At 43.4% G+C, this 19,476-nt stretch overlaps 1 non-coding gene across 1 annotated transcript; it reads left to right on the forward strand.

Moving 5' to 3' along the window:
• Positions 1-18,776: 18,776 nt before the first annotated feature.
• On the forward strand, positions 18,777-18,883 carry LOC115896200. Its single transcript, XR_004056130.1, has one exon. It is a non-coding gene; the product is annotated as a U6 spliceosomal RNA (small nuclear RNA).
• The last annotated feature ends 593 nt before the right edge of the window (positions 18,884-19,476 follow it).

Raw genomic sequence — 19,476 nt, forward strand, 5'->3', positions numbered from 1 at the left:
CCCTGGAGGTGGAGATTGCAGTGAGCCTAGATCACACCACTGTACTCCAGCCTGGGCAACAGAGTGAGACTCTGTATAAAAAAAAAAAAAAAGAAAAAGAAAGAAAGAAAGGAAAAGAGCAGTTCTCATTTTCCTACTGGGCTCAACCTGCGGTGTTTCGATGAAGTGAGGTCCTGGACAGGGCAGGGACGGTCCGAAGAGGCAAAAGCAGCAGCTTCCACTGGCTGGGCAGTCACTACACACACCGCCAGGCTGGCTCTCCACATATGCCACGTCCTTCCTCTGCATGAGACACCAGGGCAAGGGAGCCCCCCAGCAGGCCTGAGGACATGTGGAGACACACAGGGAGGTGTGGCAGACAGGCTCCAACCTTATCACACAAGGTGGCAGCTTCCCCCAGCTGTAAGTAAACGTGAACTCCGTGGTGTTTCACACAAGACTCCAAGTAAGAAGGTGACGGGTGGGCGCGGTGGCTCATGCCTGTAATCTCAGCACTTTGGGAAGCCGAGGAGGGCGGACCACCTGAGGTCAGGAGTTTGAGACCAGCCTGGCAAACATGGTAAAACCCCATCTGCACTAAAAATACAATAATCAGCTGGGCGTGGTGGCACGCACCTGTAATCCCAGCTACTCAGGAGGCTGAGGCAGAAGAATCACTTGAAACTGGGAGGCAAAGGTTGCAGTTAGCAGAGATGTTGCCACTGCACTCCAGCCTGGGCAGCAGAGTAATACTCTGTCTCAGAAAGAAAATTTTAAAAAAATCTAGCCTATTTGTTTAAAGGAGATGTTAATAATTCATGCTCCCTTGAACCTCTTCAGTTTTTTGCTTTTGACAGGAAGGTTCATTAACACACACAATCAATTACTAAAAGAAATATTATCAAGCAGTAAAACCTGACATTCTATTAGCAAACAAAAAAATTCAACTTAACACTATCACACTCAAACTCAAATATCCAGAAGTCAATTTAAGTAATTTATGTCTCCTTGGCAAGAGTGTATGGATGATACCTTTTCCTGGTGACAGTAAAACCTATCCATTTTCTTACCTCACCCAGTATCAGCTTTTATACTTTTACTGATAAAGCCCACAATACACATACTGTATAGAAATCTTGAGCTCTCAATTAAAAGGAACACAGAGTTATATCTAAATCATTTGCTACAATGATCTAAACCCACTTTATTTACATCTTAGTATTAATCAGAGGGCAAAAACTTTTACATTACCTTTATTTTCAAAACTGGAGCCAGTGTTGCTATCTGGCATAGGCAACATGTGTTCATAACCCCATGATACCATGTGTTTACCCCCAAGCAAACAGGAGGGAGATCCAGGCCCTACTTCCAAAAGCAATAGCCTAAGGGAGAGAAGGAAAATCAAAGACACCGAGATGATTCATTTTAGCAAGCAGTGTACCTGCCACCCCAAAGATCAGAAACCACAATCTTGAAACTAAGATGTATAATATTTTATATGAGTATTATTCATAAAAGATATTCACAATAGTTTTAAACAAAAAATTACAAAGCCATTTTTCTTAAAATGTTACAATAAAATTGCATCTGTGTGTAAAATGTTATCTATTTTGTGTGTGTGTGTGTGACAGAGAGAGAGAGAGGGAGGGTTATGAATTAGGAAGCACATGTACCAAAACATTAGGAGTAGTTATATTTGGGTAATGAGATTATGAATGATTTTCATTGTCTTCTTTATACCTTATCAATCATCAGCTCAAAATTTACAATCAGAATTCATTATAAGCTATTGTTTGTTTGTTTGTTTGTTTATCTATTTTGTGAGACAAGGTCTCATTCTGTCACTCACCCAGGCTGGAGAGTGCAGTGGCGCAATCTCAACTCACTGTAACCTCGGCCTCCAAGGATCAAGTAATCCTCCCGCCTGAGCCTCCTGGGTAGCTGGGACAAATCAAAGCTAAGTTTTCTTCAGTTTAAAACAACTTGTTATAATTACATTATTTAGCCTCATGGTAATCAGAAAACAAAAATCAATAGAAACCCTAAAATTTAAAGTAAGGAATTAAAACACACTACTAGAAAAAATTACCTCACTACAAATAAAGACAGAAGGAAGGGAAGGAGGAAAAAAAAGAAAGAAAGAGAGCGAGAGAGATCTGAGAGAAAAGAGGAAGGAAGGGAGAAAGAACAAAAGAAAAAAGAGCAGCAAAACAACCAGAAAACCAGTAAAAAATGGCAGTAGTATGTTTTTACCTGTTAGTAATAACTTTGAATATAGATGAATTAAATTCTCCAATTAAGACAGAGTAGCTGAATGGATTAAAAGACAAGACCCAATTACATACTGCCTACAAGAAACTCAGTTCACCTATGGCATACAAAGACTGAAAGTGAAGAGATGATAAAAGATATCCCATACCAGTGGAAACAAAAAAAGCAGAAGTAGCTGTACTTAGATTATATATACTTTCAGTCAAAAAAAGAAAAAAAGAGATAATTATAAAATGAGAAAGAAGTAAACAGCAGCACAACAATTGTAAGTGCATATGCAACCCGCACTCAAGCAACTAAATACAGAAGCAAATATTAACAGACCTTAAAGGACAGATGGACTGCAATACAGTAATAGAATACCTCAACACTCCACTATAATCAACACCCCACTATCCTCAATGGACAGATCATCTAGACAACAAAACATCATCAGTTAAACTGTACTCTATACCAAACGGACCTAACATTTACACAGCTTTCCACTCCGCAACTGCACAATGCACATTCCACTGAATAGTATATGGATTATTCTCCAGGATAGACTATGCGTTAGGCCAAAAAACAAGTCACAACACATTTTTAAAAACTGAAATCATATCAAGTATGTTTCCTGACCACAGTGGAATAGTACTAGAAATCAGTAACAGGAGGAAAAACTCTACAAATATATGGAAATTAAAATACATGCTCATGAACAACCAATAAATAAAAAATTTATTGAAAAAAGAATAGAAACACAACATAACAAATCCTGTGGGATGCAGCAAAAGCAGTTGTAAGAGGAAAAGGGCATAGCTATAAATGCCTACATCAGAAAAGTAGAAAGATCTCAAATAGCCAACCTGATAGTACACCTCAAGTAATGAGAAAAACGAGAAAAATAAAATGCTAAAATTAGTAGAAAGAATATCATAAAGATTAGAGAAGAAATTTTAAAAATAGAAACAAAAAATACAAAAAGTCAATGGAACAAAGAGCTGGATCTTTCAGAAAGAAATGAAAATTGACAAGCTTTAACTAGACTAAGGAAAAGAAAAAGAAAACAAAATCATAGATGAAAAAGGAGACATTACAATTGATAACACAGAAATATGAAGGATTCTAAGAGATGACTAAAAACACTTATGTAAAAACAAGTTGAAAAATCTAGGAGAAGTGAATAAATTTCTGGACACATAACAAATTCCCAAGATAGAATGATAAATAAAAAACCTGACGCTGGGCGCGGTGGCTCACGCCTGTAATCCCAGTACTTTGGGAGGCTGAGGCGGGTGAATTACAAGGTCAGGAGATTGAGACCATCCTGGCTAACACGGTGAAACCCTGTCTCTACTAAAAATACAAAAAATTAGCCGGGCGTGGTGGCGGGCGCCTGTAGTCGCAGCTAATTGGGAGACTGAGGCAGGAGAATGGTGTGAACCCAGGAGGTGGAGAATGCAGTGAGCTGAGACCAAGCCACTGCCCTCCAGCCTGGGTGACAGAGCAAGACTCTGTATCAAACAAACAAACAAACAAACAGAAAACAACCTGAACAGACCAATAATGAGTAATGTAATTAAAGCAGTAATAAAAAGTCTTCCGTCAAACAAAACACAATCATGGTTTTACTGTTGAATTTTACCAAACATTTTTAAAAGAGCTAATACCAATTTTACTCAAAATATTCCCCAAAAAATGAAGAGAAAGGAAGTCTTCCAAACTTGTTCTATGAGGACAGCATGACCCTGGTACAAAAACCGGACCAGGAAACAACACAGAAAGAAAACCACAGGCATTTTAAATATCCCTGATGAACACAGATGCAAAAAAATCCTCAGCAAAATACTTGAAAATTGCATTTGACAACACAATAAAAAGATGATCTGTCCTGATCAAGTGGGATTCATCCCAGGAATATGAGGATGATTCAATAAAACACAAATAATTAAATGTGCGACATCACATTCAGCGAATCAAGAGCAAAAACCATATAATCATTTCTGCAGATGCTGAAAAAAATAAAAATCAACATTCCTTCATGAAAAACCGGAACAACATAAGTACAGGAGGAACATATCTCGGCGCAATAAAGGCCATATATGACAAACCCACAGCTAACATCGTAATCAGTGGGGAAAGGTTAAAAGCTCTTCCTCCAAGACCCAGAACAAGCGTGGCTACTTTTGCACCACTTTTATTCATCATAGTACCGGAATTCCTAGGTAGGGCAATTAGACAGGATAATGAAATAAAAGGCATCCAAATTGGAAAAAAGGAAGTCAAACCGTCTCTGTTTGCAGGTGACATGATCGTGTGCACACATATATATATACACACACACATATATATAATCGTAAAGATTCCACAAAATCACCCACTAGAAATAATTTAGTCAAGTTGCAAGATACAATATCAACATATAAAAATGAGCAGCACACCGATGTACCAATAGTGAAATATCTAAGAAAGAAATCAAGAAAGCTATTTCATTACCAAAAAAATTATATTTAGGGATAAACTTAACCAAAGACAAAAGATCCCACAATGAAAACTATAAAACATAGATGAAAGCTATTAAAGCAGACACAAGTAAATGGAAAGGTATCCCGTGCCCATGCACTAGAAGAATATTCGTAAAATATCTATATCACCTAATGAGATCTACAGAATCAATGCAATCCGTGTTAAATTACAAAAGACATTCTTCATAGAAATAGGAAAAAAAATCCTAAAATTCAAAATACCTCAGATAGACAAAAGAATCTGGAATAAAAAGAAAACCTGGAGGCATCACAGCTAACTTCAACACATACTACAAATCTGTAGTAAGCATGGTACTATCAGAACAGCACGGTACTATCAAAAAAAAGGGGTGGGGGAGAAACAGAGAAATGAAGGAATGACAGACAGACATAGACAAGTGAAACAGAATAGAGAAATCAGAAATAAATTCACGCATTTATGGTCATTTTTAACAAAGGCATCAAGAGCACACATTTGGGAAGGACAATCTGTTCAATAAACCCAACACCCACATATACAAGAATACATCTAGGCTGTTATCTTACTATACACAAAAATCTACTCAAAATAAAGATTTAAATGTAGGACCTCAAACTATGAAACTACTAGTGAAGAAAACACAGGATAAATGCTTCATGAAATTGATTAAGACAAGGAATTTTCAAATAGACATCAAAAGCACAAGCAACAAAAGCAAAGACGTAATTACGTAAAACATAAGCTTCTGCAAAGCAGAGGAAGCAATCAGTAGAATGAAGAAACAACTCAGAGAACGGAAGAAACTATTTGCAAACTGCATCAGCCAAGGGGTTAATACACAAAATACATACATAACTAAAACTACTCAAAAGCAAAAATACAAATAATCTGATTTAAAAAAATCTACCCCAAACCTTTGTCCCCCATCATTATTTTCCCACCTTCTTTCCTCGACCGTCTTTGCCCCCCTCCCCCTCGCCACCCCTTTTCTTCCTCCATCTACCCCAAAACATTTTCCCCACCATTTTTTCCCCACTTCGCAAAGCCGCCTCTACTCTCCCGCTCACCACCCTTTTCCCCATCCATCTACCCAAACACTTTCCCCAGTTTTTTCCCACCGTCTTTTCCCCTTCTCCCTGGCCACCTTCTTTTTCCCCGTCCCACTGTCAACACCCTCTTTTGCTCCTTCATCTAAGCAAAAACATTTTCCCCCGCCTTTTCCCAAAGCGTTCTCCCCAATCCTGCTGCTCACCACTGTCTTTTCCCCCCTTCATCTACCAAAAACTTTTCCTCATCGGCTTTTCCTCCGCTCCTCCTTGCCACCCTCCTTCTCTTCTCCATTTACCCGAAAACATTTCCCCACAGTCTTTTCGCAAAGCCGTCTCCCCAGTTCTGCTCACCTCCCTCTTTTCCTGCTCCATCGACCCCCCAGAATTTTCCCCACCGTCTTTCAGTCTTCCCCCCTTTCCCACTCGTCGTCTTCTTTGCCCTACCTGCTTGCAACTCTCTTTTCTGCCCTCCATCTACCCCAAATTACTTTCCCATTTTTTTCCAACCCTCTTTCCCCACTCCCTCTTGCCACCCTCTGTCCTCCTCCTCGTCACCCTCTTTTCCCCCTCCATCTACCCAAACACGTTTTACCCACCGTCTTTTCTTTCTCCACCGTCTTTCTTTTCTGCCCACTATCATTTTGTAAAACCTTGTCTTCCTCCCGCTGCCTACCCTCTTTTTCCTTCCCCTGCTTGTTACCCTCTTTCCCTCCATCTATCCAAAAACTTTTCTCCCTACTGTCTTTTCACAAAACCTTCTCTCCCTACTGCTTGCCCCCATTTCCCCCTCTACCACCCTCTCTTTCCTCCTCCCACTTGCCACCCTCTTTTCCAATTCCAACTACCCATTAACTTTTTCCCCACCGTCTTTCTGCAAAACCTTCCCTCCCTCCTGGTCCCCATCCTGTTTTCCCCTCCATCTAACCAAAAACTTTTTTTCCCACCACCTTTTCCCCACCGTCTTTTTGCAACGCGTACTCCTGCTCACTATCCTCTTTTCCCTTTGGCACTAATCACCCTCTTTACCTCCCTCCATCTATCCCAAAACTATTTTCCTGGTCTTACCGCTCCAGCCGCGCTGCCGTGTCCCGTCGCCGCCGCCGCCACCAACCTCAGCGAGGCGAGCCGCGGGACAGCGGCTCCAGCATCCAGCATAGGCCTGTAATTACCCATTCCGCGTCCTCTAAGCCGAGCACCGAGCAGTTCTACGCGAAAATACGTGAACCTGGAAGGGCCTGACTTTCCTTCAGCATCATTCATGCACCGAGCTTATATACAGGAGGATTCCTGAACTGCATGTTCTGATTGGATGAGAGAAAAACCTCCAGGCTTACTCGGATTGTACTTTATTATCATGCTCTGATTGGATGAGAGCAAGCCTTAAGACAACCAATCACAGCATGAAAATAAAGTCCAATCAGCGTAGGCCTAGAGGTTTTCCTCTCATCCAATCAGAACATGTAGTCCAGGAACTGCATGTATATAAAGCACGCTGAGGCCTGCCTCGGGTCAGTTCAGGCTCTTCGGTGTCGGCCTTCGGTTCCCGAGTTGGAGAGCCAGGGAAACCGGCTGCCAGCTGTTTGTGCTTGGAGCCTCAGGCGCTGGTTTGCTGCAGTTGGTGAGGGCGACCCACCGGTAGGAGGGCGACTGGCAGCGGGAGGTTGTCCTGCCCGGCAGGAAGACGAGTAGACGGGAGAGGCATCGATGCATGCTGGAGGCTGGAGCCTGCGCCACCGCGGCTCGACTCGCTTGTGATTGGTGGTGACATCGGACACTGCAGCTAGGCCAGAGTGGTAGCAATGTCGTGGGGTAGGTGAGTTTTCTGGGGCTGCACTGGCCGCCTGTGGGGGCAGGGGTTGGGTGTCCTATTGGGGTCACTGCCTAAGGCTGCACTGCTTGTGGCAGGGGGCTGGTTGGGGGGCATTCTCCGGGGTTGCATTGCTGGCAGAGGGGGGATTGGCTGGCTCTCGGGGCTACACTGCCCGCAATCGTGGGGGTGGTGGGGGTGGTGGGGGTGGTGGGGGGAGGCAGGTTGTGCGCACTAACGTGTACTGGTGGTGGCGGGGGATGGGTTAAGGGTGCTATTTTTTGCTGCACTGCCCGGGGCAGTGGGTGGGTTGGGTGGTTATCTGGAGCTACAATGCTGGTAGTGGGGGGTGGTTTAGGGGTGTTGTCGGGTGCTGCACTGTCCTTACTGTGCACTATCAGGAGCTTCACTGCCCATGGCGGGGTGCGGGGGGGGGGGGCGATTTTGAGACGGAGTCTTGCTCTGTTGCCCAGGCTGGAGTGCAGTGGCAGACCTTGGCTCACCACAAGCTCCGCCTCCTGGGTTCATGCCATCCTCCTGCCTCAGCCTCCCGAGTAGTTGGGACTACAGGCGTCCACTATCTTGTGCAGCAATACCTGTGGCTGGGTCAGGTTGTGGGCACTATTGGGTGCTACACTGCGTGTGGAGGGGGTGGTTTGGGGGGGTATTGGGGTTACACTGCCTGCAATTGGTACGGGGTGTGTTGGGTGTCCTATTCGGGGGCTACACTGCAGTCGGCAGGGGCCAGGTTAGGGGTGCTATCGGAGGCTAGTGGCATTGGTGGGATGCGGAGGTGGTAGCCACAGCAACAACTGTGGTCTCCTTCCATTCTGATGATTCTCTTCATTGTCAGACTCCAGACTCTAGAGGGTGATCTCCTGCTCGTGCAATCTTGAGCGTGGCGGGGCCCCCACACCCACCGTGGTTCTGCGGCCGGCACCCCCATGTTCTGTGGGACCCGTAGACCAACCTGGGACTACGGCTAGGGATTAGTGGGCATCACAGGGGATTGTGGTTGGAGGGGTCAGGAACAGGAACCAGCACTTGCATGGGGAGGGCTGGCTGGGTCTGAGTTTCTTCTATTCCTGCTGCCCTAGGAGTGCAGCCCTGGTGGGCCCGGCAATGTTTGGACGCCTGCACCTGGCCGGTGGTGGTTTCAGCGAAGGCACTCACACCCATTCCAGGCCCAGTTCCTGGTCAGCTTTTGCCAGAAAGAGAGGCTGGGCTTTGGAGCGTGGGTGTGAGTGCCTTCGCTGAAACTGGTCCCTGCCACTCAGTGGCCAGCGTGACAAGGTGAGGCTCTAACGCTACCACTCCCTGCGTCCCTTTCTAGGTTTTTCTGGTTTTGCGTGCCCAGCTGCTTCAAGCCAGACTGGAGGAGGAGGAGGAGGAGTCACGTGTGGTACACCTAGACCCTGCATATGGCGTGACTCTGCAGCTTGCCTCATGCAATTGGTGGTGACTGGAGACTGCAGCTCGACTGGAGTGGTAGGAGGGTGCCTGCAGGGGCAAGGTGGTAGGAACTTTGTAGGGTGGGCTGCTGCATTGAGGGGCGGGGTGCTGCATCGAGGGCAACAGCAGTTGTGTTGGCATCAGTGCTAGTGGTGGTAGTGGCAGCACGTCTCGGGGCTGGGAAGGGGGAGTAGGAGCGCTGCAGGGCCCAGCCCAACCTCGGGTGAGGAGGAATCTGCATGTGCTGTACTGTGGGCCTCTGGCAGTCGTGGAGGTACATCTAGGGAAAGGAGTTCTCTATCCCCCTTCTCTTGTAATCACCTATGGAGGGTGCCCTCCTCCTGCTGGTGACTGAGCCAGACGTGAGTGGCAGCATTGTCTCATTGTTAACAAAATTTAGGGAGTGACTGTGTGTGTGTGTGTGTGTGTGTGTGTGTTTTGAGACGGAGTCTTGCTCTGTTGCCCAGGCTGGAGTGCAGTGGCAGACCTTGGCTCACCACAAGCTCCGCCTCCTGGGTTCATGCCATCCTCCTGCCTCAGCCTCCCGAGTAGTTGGGACTACAGGCGTCCACTACCACCATGCCCGGCTAATTTTGTTTTTGTATTTTTAGTAGGGACGGGGTTTCACAGTGTTAGCCAGGGTGGTCTTGATCTCCTGACCTCGTGATCTGTCCACCGTGGTCTCCTAAAGTGCTAGGATTACAGGCGTGAGCCACCGCGCCCGGCCCTTTTTTCCTTGTTTTTTGTTGTGATAGTCTTGAACTTTTTCAAATTTCGTGAATTGGGGAGGGGATAAAAGGTATCATAGGTCTTCTAATTGCTGCACCTGTTCTTTTTTCTTTTTTTGGTCTCTATTTTTTTCTTTTCATCTTGTTCCTCTTCATTTTCTCTTGCTGCTGTTTCTATTTCATGTTACTATTCTTGTTTCTCCTGTTTTTGTTTTCTTTATGCCAACCCAATGGCCTTAACAAACAAGCCAAAATTGTCATTGTGTTGTATTTTAAAATAACTGGTTCCTTACTGTGTTTTAGGGATGAGGAAAAAAATCAGTTGTACAATTACTTTAGCTCTGCTTTCATGATCATGTTAAACCCCTTATGCCTAGTGTTCCGTTATTGGAATGCTAAGCATGAGGGAGTTACTTACATTCTACTGCTGAAGGTCATTGGCAAGGTCTGATTTTTCACTCATGCAAAAATTCAACTGTATACACTGTATACAGTTTGTAGTCTTTTATTCCTCCCCTCCACCCACTCTTTCTCCCAAGTTCCCAAAGTCTGTTGTAATATTCTAATGCCTTTGCATCCTCACAGCTTAGCTTCCACTTAAGCGAGAGCCTACAATGTTTGCTTTTCCATTCTTAACGTTATTTCATTTAGAATAATAGTCTCTGATCCCATCCAGGTTGCCCTGAATGCCATTATTTTTTTCCTTTTTATGGCTGAATAGTATTCCATGAGAGATATGTATATGTATGTGTATAAGTATGTATATCACAATTTTTTAATCTACTCACTGATGGTCATTTGGGCTGGTTACATACTTTTGCTATCGTGAATTGTGCTGTTAGAAACATGCGAGTGCAAGCATCTTTTCTTTTCTCCTTTGAGTAGATACCCAGTGATGGAATTGCTGAATTAAATGGTAGTTCTACTTTTAATTCTTTAAGAAATCTCCGGCCGGTTGCGGTGGCTCACGCCTGTAATCCCAGCACTTTGGGAGGCCGAGGTGGGTGGATCATGAGGTTAGGAGATTGAGACCATCCTGGCTAACACGGTGAAACCCCGTCTCTACTAAAAATGCAAAAAATTAGCCGGGCGTGGCGGCGGGCGCCTGCAGTCCCAGCTACTCGGGAGGCTGAGGCAGGAGAATGGTGAGAACCCGGGAGGCGGAGCTTGCAGTGAGCCAAGATCCCGCCACTGCACTCCAGCCTGACAGAGTGAGACTCCGTCTCAAAAAAAAAAAAACAAAAAAAACAAAAAAAATAAATCTCCACACTGTTTACCATGATGGTTGTACTAGTTTACATTCCAACTAGCAATATGAAAGTGTTCCCTTTTCACCAAATGCCCACCAGTATTTTTTATTTTTTGATGTTTTGATTATGGCCATTCTCATAGGAGTAAGGTGGCATGACATTGTGGATTTTCTTTTTGTTTTTTTTTTTGAGACGGAGTCCGCTCTGTTGCCAGTCTGGAATGCAGTGGTGCAACTTCTGCCTCCTGGGTTCAAGTGATTCTCCTGCCTCAGCCTCCCGAGTAGCTGGGACTAAGGTGCCCGCCACCATGCCTGGCTAATTTTTGTATTTTTAGTACAGACGGGGTTTCACCATGTTGGCCAGCGTGGTCTCGATCTCTTGACCTCGTGATCCGCCTGCCTCAGTCTCCCAAAGTGCTGGGATTTCAGGCACGAGCCACTACTCCCGGCCTGACATTGTGGTTTTGATTTACATTTCCCTGATCATTAGTGATGATGACCATTTTTCCATGTTTGTTGGACATTTTTTATATCTCCTTTTCAGAATTTCTATTCAAGTCCTTAGTTCCTTACTTGAAGGAATTGGTTTTTTTCCTGCTAATTTGAGTACCTTGTAGATTCTGGATATTAGTCCTTTCTCAGATGTATAGATTGTGAAGATTTTCTCCCTTTCTGTGGGTTGTCTGTATACTTTGCTAATTGTTTCTTTTGCTGTGCCGAAACTTGTTGGTTTAATTCTTACCTATTTATCTTCATTTTGTTGTTGTCGCGCTTGCTTTTGGGTTCTTGGTCATGAAGTCTCTGCCTAAGCCAATGTGTAGAAGGGATTTTCCAATGTTATCTTCTAGAATTTTTATGGTTTCAGGTCTCAGATTTAAGTTGACTTTTGTATAAGGTTCGAGATGGGGACCCAGTTTCATTTCTTGGCATGTGGCTTGCCAATTATCCAAGCACCATATGTTGAATAGGGTGTCCTTTTCCTACTTGTATGTTTTTGTTTGCTTTGTTAAAGACCAGTTGGCTGTATTTGGATTTCTGAATTCTCTAGTCTGTTCAATTGGTCTATGTGCTTATTTTTATACCAGTACCATGCTGTTTTGCTGACTATGGCCTTGTAGTAGATTGAAGCCAGGTAATGCAATGCTTCCAGATTTGTTCATTCTGCTTAGTCTTGCTTTGGCTATGTGGTCTCTTTTTTGATTCCATATGAATTTTAGAATTATCAGGAGCCACTGGGTGCTGCGGCAGCTTCGGGATAACTTGAGGGCACATCCTGGGGAGGAAACACCTCCTGTCCATGGCGCTGACTGCTGAGGATAGCAGTTCGGTGTGGCTTCTCCATGGCCCAGCTTCTTTAGGGTGTTTTTCTTTCATGGTGAGTACAGAAGCTTTCGTTTTCTGGAATGTTCTGTGTATTTCTGCTAGATTCTCCTTTTCTTCTTTCTCTCTTGATACCTTAGCATTAATTTTACAGTAGTATTTACTCCCTGAGGGCTTTTGAGGTTGGAACGTGTAGGAGGCTTTAGGGCTGTTTTTGAGGGAGACTCCCCATGTAGATGGAGAGAGAGGAAGACTCTGGCTGTGGGAGGAAGGGGGAGCCCGGCCCAGGTGGGCTGCTGGGGCCAGGCTGCAGTTTGGCTGCCTCACTTTCAAGCCTCAGGTGGAAGGAAAGGATCCAACTTAAACTCCAGGGTTTGCTGATTTTTTAATTATTTTTATTTTTTTGGAGATACAGTCTTGCCTTGTCACCCAGGCTGGAGTGCAGTGGTGGATGTCAGCTCACTGCAACCTCCATTTACTGGGCTCAAGGGATTCTCCAGCCTCAGCCTCTCCAGTATCTGGGCCTATGCCCCATGCCCAGCTATTTTTTTTTTGGATATTTGGTAGTGACAGGGTTTCACCATGTTGCCTAGGCTTGTCTCAAACCTCTGAGCTCAAAGCAATCCTCCCGCCTTAACTTGCCCAAATGCTTTACAGGCATTAACTACTGCGCCCAGTCTGCTGAATTTTAAAATCTGTGTCCCTGCCGTTGGGAGATAGGGGTCACTTTTCTTCACTCCCTGCAGTGCCTGCCTGACTCTGTCCCTCTAGTCATGGCCACCTGACCGGGGGAAGGGACCTTGCATGTGGTTTAATGTCCTCTTTGCAGAAATGTCTGTTCAGGGTCTCTGCTCAGTTTTGGGTGAATCACTGTTTTTTTTGTTGCTACTTAGGACTGTTAATGTGTTGCATATTTTCTGTAACAACCCCCATTAGCCAATATGTGATTCCTCAAAACATTCTCCCAGCCTTTCTCTTTGGGCTCATTGATTCCTTTTCCTTGCAAAAACTTCTCACTTTGATATAGCCATGCATGTTTTCTTATGGCCAGGCATGATGGCTCATGCCTGTAATCCAAGCACTTTGCAAGGCCGAGGTGGGATCACTGGAGCCAAAGAATTTGAGACCAGCCTAGGCAACGTGGCAAAATTTCATCTCTACGAAAAATACCAAAAAATTAGCCAGGGTGGTGGTGTGTGCCTGTAATTCCTGCTATTCAGGAAGCAGAGGTGGGAGGATCACTTGTGCCGGGGAGGTCAAGGCTGCAGTGAGCCATGATCATGCCACCGCACTCCAGCCTAAGTGACAGAGTCCCTGTGGTTATCACTTCTATGATTCCCTCCAATTTTCTAACAGTTTTTTTGAGACAATCTCGTACTCTTATCCAGGCTGGAGCACAGTGGCATATCAGGGATTGGGAGTCCTCCAACTTAGTTTCTGTTTCTCAGGATTCCTTAGACATTCCAGGCCATTTGTGGTTCTGTATGACCATTAGCATTGTGTATTCACATTTCTTAAATTTCTGTGCATAATAAAGTATATAATTAAAGAGTATGCTGGGACTGTTGTTCCTCTGGGATATTTTGATTCATGTATATTTTTACTACTGATCAAATCAGGGTACTTGCCACATCTGTTCTCTCATACAGGCATCCTTCTTTTGTGAGAACATTGGAATTGCTCCATTCTAGCTTTTTTGAAAAATACAGTATTTTGTTAACCACAATTACTGAGCTGTGGTATAGAGAACAAGAATGTATCTGTCCCAACTAACTGCAACTTTGTTTCCATAACCAATCCTCCCATTCCCTCCTTTCTCTCTCCTCAGAAAACCGCTACTGTGCCTTCTACTTATCGAAGGCAAAGTTTTCTGGATTCCATATAACTGAGATGAATCTGTGCTTGTTTTTCTATGCCTGGCTTATTTTATTTAACATATTTTCCAGGTTCATCTATATGGCTCCAAATGAAAATTACGTTGTTATGGATGAAGAGTATTGTGTTCTGCAGATAATACTGCAGTTTCTTCATCCCTTCATCTGTGGATGGAAAGGTAGGTTGATTCCATACCTTCTGTATTGTAAATAGTGTCATGAAACATGGGAAGGCAGGTAACTTCTTCAGGTACTGGTTTCCTTGGCTTTAGATGCATATGCAGTGTGAGGAATACCCCAACTTTTTCACAGTATATTCACTAATTCACATTAGCATCAATAGCATATCAGAGTTTCCCTTTCTGTAAGTCTGCACTGGCTGCTACCCTCCAAAAATGCTATTGCTGTTTTTGGTGATACTCATTCTCAGTGGAGTTTGATGGTATCTGATATCGGAGTGTGATTCTGACTTACATGTTTGGAGTGATTAGTGATGTGGAGAATCTTTAGTTTCACCTGTGGATCAGTTTCATGTCCTTTGCAGAAGTGGTTGTTCAGGTCCTTTGCATATTTTTAGCTTGTGTATTAATCTTTTCCCCACTTGGTAGCTTTAGTGCTTGAATATGTTAAATACCAACACCTTCCAAAATTAAGATTTCCCACAATTTTAACCCAATCATTCTTTCCGCCAAGGTAAGATGCTTTCTCTTTGGGTTCATTGTTTTCTCCCCAGTGCAGAAGCTCTAAAGTGTTTGTCTCACAGGTTTATATTCGCTTTTGTCAGCAGGGATTTCTGTGTCCAATCAGAGAGGAAAAAAAGATCACAAAGTCCTTATATTGTCTATAGGTATTTTCCCCATAAGTGAGACCATGAGGTGTTTGGTTTTCTGTTCTTTCCTTAGTTTGCTTATCATAGTGACCTGCAGGTCCATCCTTGTTGCTGTCAAGGACATGAATTTTTTTAAGCTTTGTAGGATGTTGTGGTGTCTATGTACAGCACTTTTAAAACATCTAATGTTAAGGAGGAACATAGATGGATGTTATTTTATATTTCCATGTGAATAGCACTTCCAAGAACATACCCATGCCTGTGTCATTTTGAAAGAAGGATTTATGATTAATTTTTTATGTGTAGATACCCAGTTACGCAATTGCTTATTTGGATGGTAGTTCTAAGTTCTTTGAGGATCCTCTAAACCATTTCTCATAGCGTGAGAACTAGTTTTTATTCCCACCAAGAGAGTAGCAGTGTTTGCTTTCCTCTGCTGCTTTGCTACCATGTAAATGTTTGGACTTAGGACAAGTGGCCATTCTGACCGATGGGAGATGGTATCTCCATGTGCGTGTGAGTTACATTTCTCTGATGATCAGTGATGTCGAGGTGTTTGTTCATGTTCTCTACCCATTGCTTGAATGGTTTGTTTGTTTTTCTGCCTCTTGATTTTTTTTAAGGTCATGTTAGAGTCTGGCTATTAGACCTTGCTGAGAAGCATAGTTTGGGAACATTTTCTCCCATCCCGTAGGCTGTGTGTTTACTGTGCTGGTGATATATTTTGCTATCTGGCAGTGTTACAGTTTCTTGGGCCCACCTTGTCCTTTTGGTTTTTCTTGCTGTTGCTTTTTGTCTAAATGCTTTCCAAAGCCTGTATTGAGAAAGATATGTCCAAGGTTTCCTTGTAGGGACTTGCATAGTTTGAGATCTTCTACTGAAATCTTTCATTCACTTTGGGTTAGTTTTTGCATCTGATGAGTGTTAAGGCTCCAGTGTTACTCATCTGCATGTGGCTAGGCACCTAGCCCAGTGCCCTTCATTGCAGAGTGAGCCTTTTGTCTATCTGAGCTTTGGAGTTTCAGGGCATTTTGTGGTCCCACGGGAATTTTAGCATTGTTTCTGTATGTTGCTTTCAAGAAACAAGAAACTTGTCTTCTCAGTTGACTGAATTCTGTTTTCACTTGATTTTTTTTTTTCGACTGAAATCGTTATTGCAACAGAGGCCACTCGGGTTTTTAAGGAAGAATGTAGTTTAATTTTATGTTTAATTTGGCTCAGAAAAATATTAGTGTCTCCCTCTAGCACCGCTAGACTTTTTCTTTCTCTACTTTATGAAGTAAATTTGGCTATTTGATTTTCACCTGAGTTGTTTCCTTTAATGTTCAAATTTCAGGCTATCAGTTGACAACTGCCTAGGGTTGTGAAACAAGTTATCAAGAATTTGAAAGTCTAAGACAGAAAAAAAGGGGGGGTCTTTAAATCTATAAAATGTACTGTAACAGCCCGATGGGTTTACCTTGCCTGCTGCCTAGACAGAACCGATTTATCAAGAGGAATTGCAGTGGAGAAAGAGTAATTCACATAGAGCCGGCTGTGTGGCACACGAAAGCTTATTATGCAACTCGGTCTCCCCGAGCATTTGGGGATCGGAGTTTTTAAAGATAACTAGGTGGGTAGGGGCTTGGGACATGGGGAGTGCTGATGAGTCAGGTTGGAGATGGAATCATAGGGGGTTGAAGTTGGGTTTTCTTGCTGTCTTCCATTTATGGGTGTGATGGCACAACTGGTTGGGCCAGATTACCGGCCTGGGCAGGGTCTGCAACACGTATCAAGCCCTGATCTTAGGTTTTACAATAGTGATGTGATGTTACCCGCAGGAGCAGTTTGGGGAGGTTCAGACTTCTGGAGCCAGAGACTGCATGACCCCTCAACTGTAAATTCTAATCTTGAAGCTAGTATGTTAGTCCTGCAAAGGCAGACTGCTCCCCAGGCAAGAAGGGGTTCTTTTCAGGAAAGGGCTGTTACCAATTTGCTTTCAGAGTCAAACTGTGAACTAAATTCCTTCCCAAAGTTAGTTCAGCTTACACCAAGGAATGAACAAGGACAGCTTACGGGTTAGAAGCAAGATAGAGAGTTGGTTATCTCTCATTTCTTTCACTGTCATAATTTCCTTGGTTATAATTTTGTAAAGGCGGTTTCAGTACTTCCATCAATACGCCTAATAGATTTTTATATGTATTTGTGTGTTGTTCCACTACTAAAAATACATAAAAGAGCTCTAATTAATTGGCTTAAAGAAAAATAAAAGCGCTTAAGTTAGATACTAAAAAAGACTAGGCCAATGCTTTTTCAATTTTATGTAACTTTAGTAAAATCTTTTTTTTTTTTTTTTTTTTGTGGAGGCGGAGTCTTGCTCTGTCACCCAGGCTGGAGTACAGTGGCCTGATCTCAGCTCACTGCAAGCTCCGCCTCCCGGGTTTACACCATTCTCCTGCCTCAGCCTCTGGAGTAGCTGGGACTACAGGTGCCCGCCACCTCGCCCGGCTAGTTTTTTGTATTTTTTAGTAGAGACAGGGTTTCACCAGGTTAGCCAGGATGGTCTCGATCTCCTGACCTCGTGATCCACCCATCTCGGCCTCCCAAAGTGCTGGGATTACAGGCTTGAGCCACTGCGCCCGGCTGGTAAAATCTTTAATAAATAAGCTAGCTTTACAATTATTGGTAAAATAATATTAGAAATGTCTTAAGAATTGGCAGCATACATTTTTGTTTACATTTAGTAATCAACCAATTTCATACATATTCCCGCCAAATACTATAAGGTGTCAAAATTTGGCATTGGGGTTTCAAAACTATAAACCCAGCCCAAAACAGAATTATCTTTACTTGAGTAATTTTTAATAAGTAAGACATTGATACGGGTTTTTTGTTTTTTTTTTGAGACAGAGTCTCGCTCTGTCGCCCAGGCTGGAGTGCGGTGGCGCTATCTCGGCTCACTGCAAGCTCCGCCTCCCTGGTTTATGCCATTCTCCTGCCTCAGCCTCCTGAGTAACTGGGACTACAGACGCCCGCCACCTCGCCCGGCTATTTTTTTAATTTTTTAGTAGAGATGGGGTTTCACCATGTTAGCCAGGATGGTCTCGATCTCCTGACCTCGTGATCTGCCCGTCTCGGCCTCCCAAAGTGCTGGAATTATAGGCTTGAGCCACTGTGCCCGGCCGATATGGGTTTAATAAAAATAGCTGCATGTTGAATTTAGTAAGATTACTAGCACTTCTAGTAAGACCCTTCCCCCCACATTCAGAACCTAATGTGGAACCCACATCTTAGCCAAGAATTAGCTGAGACCTTCATGGTAAGAGATCCTTTGAGGCGGTTGTTGGTCTTTTCTCTAGCAGATATTAGGTGGGCTTGTTCTAAAGGGTCAGAGGGGTTCAAATAACATGGGAGAAAGAGATCAGTGTTTGTTTCTTCTTCTTTGCTACCAGATCTGTGCTGTGAGGCCCCTTTATATCCTGTATAGAACCTTAGGCAGGAGAAAGTCCCATATGAACCTTCCCCAAGCAGGGGCTCCCGGTTGTGGTTGGCCCCTTGAGTGATCTGTTTTACATGATAATGAAAATCGTCCAAGCTACTTCTGTCTCTAGCTCAAGATTTTAAAATATTTTCAAATTCTACCTCCCAGGAAGCCATTGAAGAGAATTCTCAGAATCTCAAGTAGGTTAGCCGGACTTAACAGAGCCAAGCCTCATCCATGACTCATCACTAATCATGTGTAAAAGTAGGGCTTTGTGCTTGCTTCAGCAGCACATATCCTAAAATCAGAACAATACAGAGAAAATTAGTGTGGCTTCTGCATAAGGAGGCAGCACAAATTTTTGAAGCATTCCATATTCTGTGCAGTCACTGGAAGGTCATTTGACTATTTGCTGACTAGCTGTAAGGAAACACTGAAGCAAAGCAAAAGATGGGTGCCACCAAAATACTGAAATTGTGATTTGCACTGCAAAAATAGTCATGTAAGATGGTCTATGAGATGACTTAGAGCTGAATAACATGTTTGGTGCAAAATTATATTGTTAGCATGTATGTCGAATAAAATTAGAAAATGTCAACTTGCAACTTCTTCATGGAAACTAAAAAAATAAAAGTAGAGTTTTGGTCTCCCCTGCCAGCTGGCATTGAACATCAATATAAAGCATTATCCTAACAAACATCTGGCTCAGAGTTGGAGTCTGTAGAGAAGGATCATTGGTCGAAGCCAGGTCTTAACATCCATTCATTTATCTACCCTTGGTGTGACTGGTCAACTCCGTAATAGTGGACGGTCATGTTAGCTACTTTAATGAGACATTTATGAATAAATTTAGTTACAAACTATGACATAGTTGAGATGCCCTGAATTATAAGCCATAAGGAGTAGGAAAACTGAAAAGCAAAATTAACATTTAATAACATTTTCTGAAAACTACATTTGCATATTAGAACCTA

This window comes from Rhinopithecus roxellana, unplaced genomic scaffold, assembly GCF_007565055.1.
Source record: "Rhinopithecus roxellana isolate Shanxi Qingling unplaced genomic scaffold, ASM756505v1 contig5923, whole genome shotgun sequence".
Lineage (NCBI taxonomy): Eukaryota > Metazoa > Chordata > Mammalia > Primates > Cercopithecidae > Rhinopithecus > Rhinopithecus roxellana.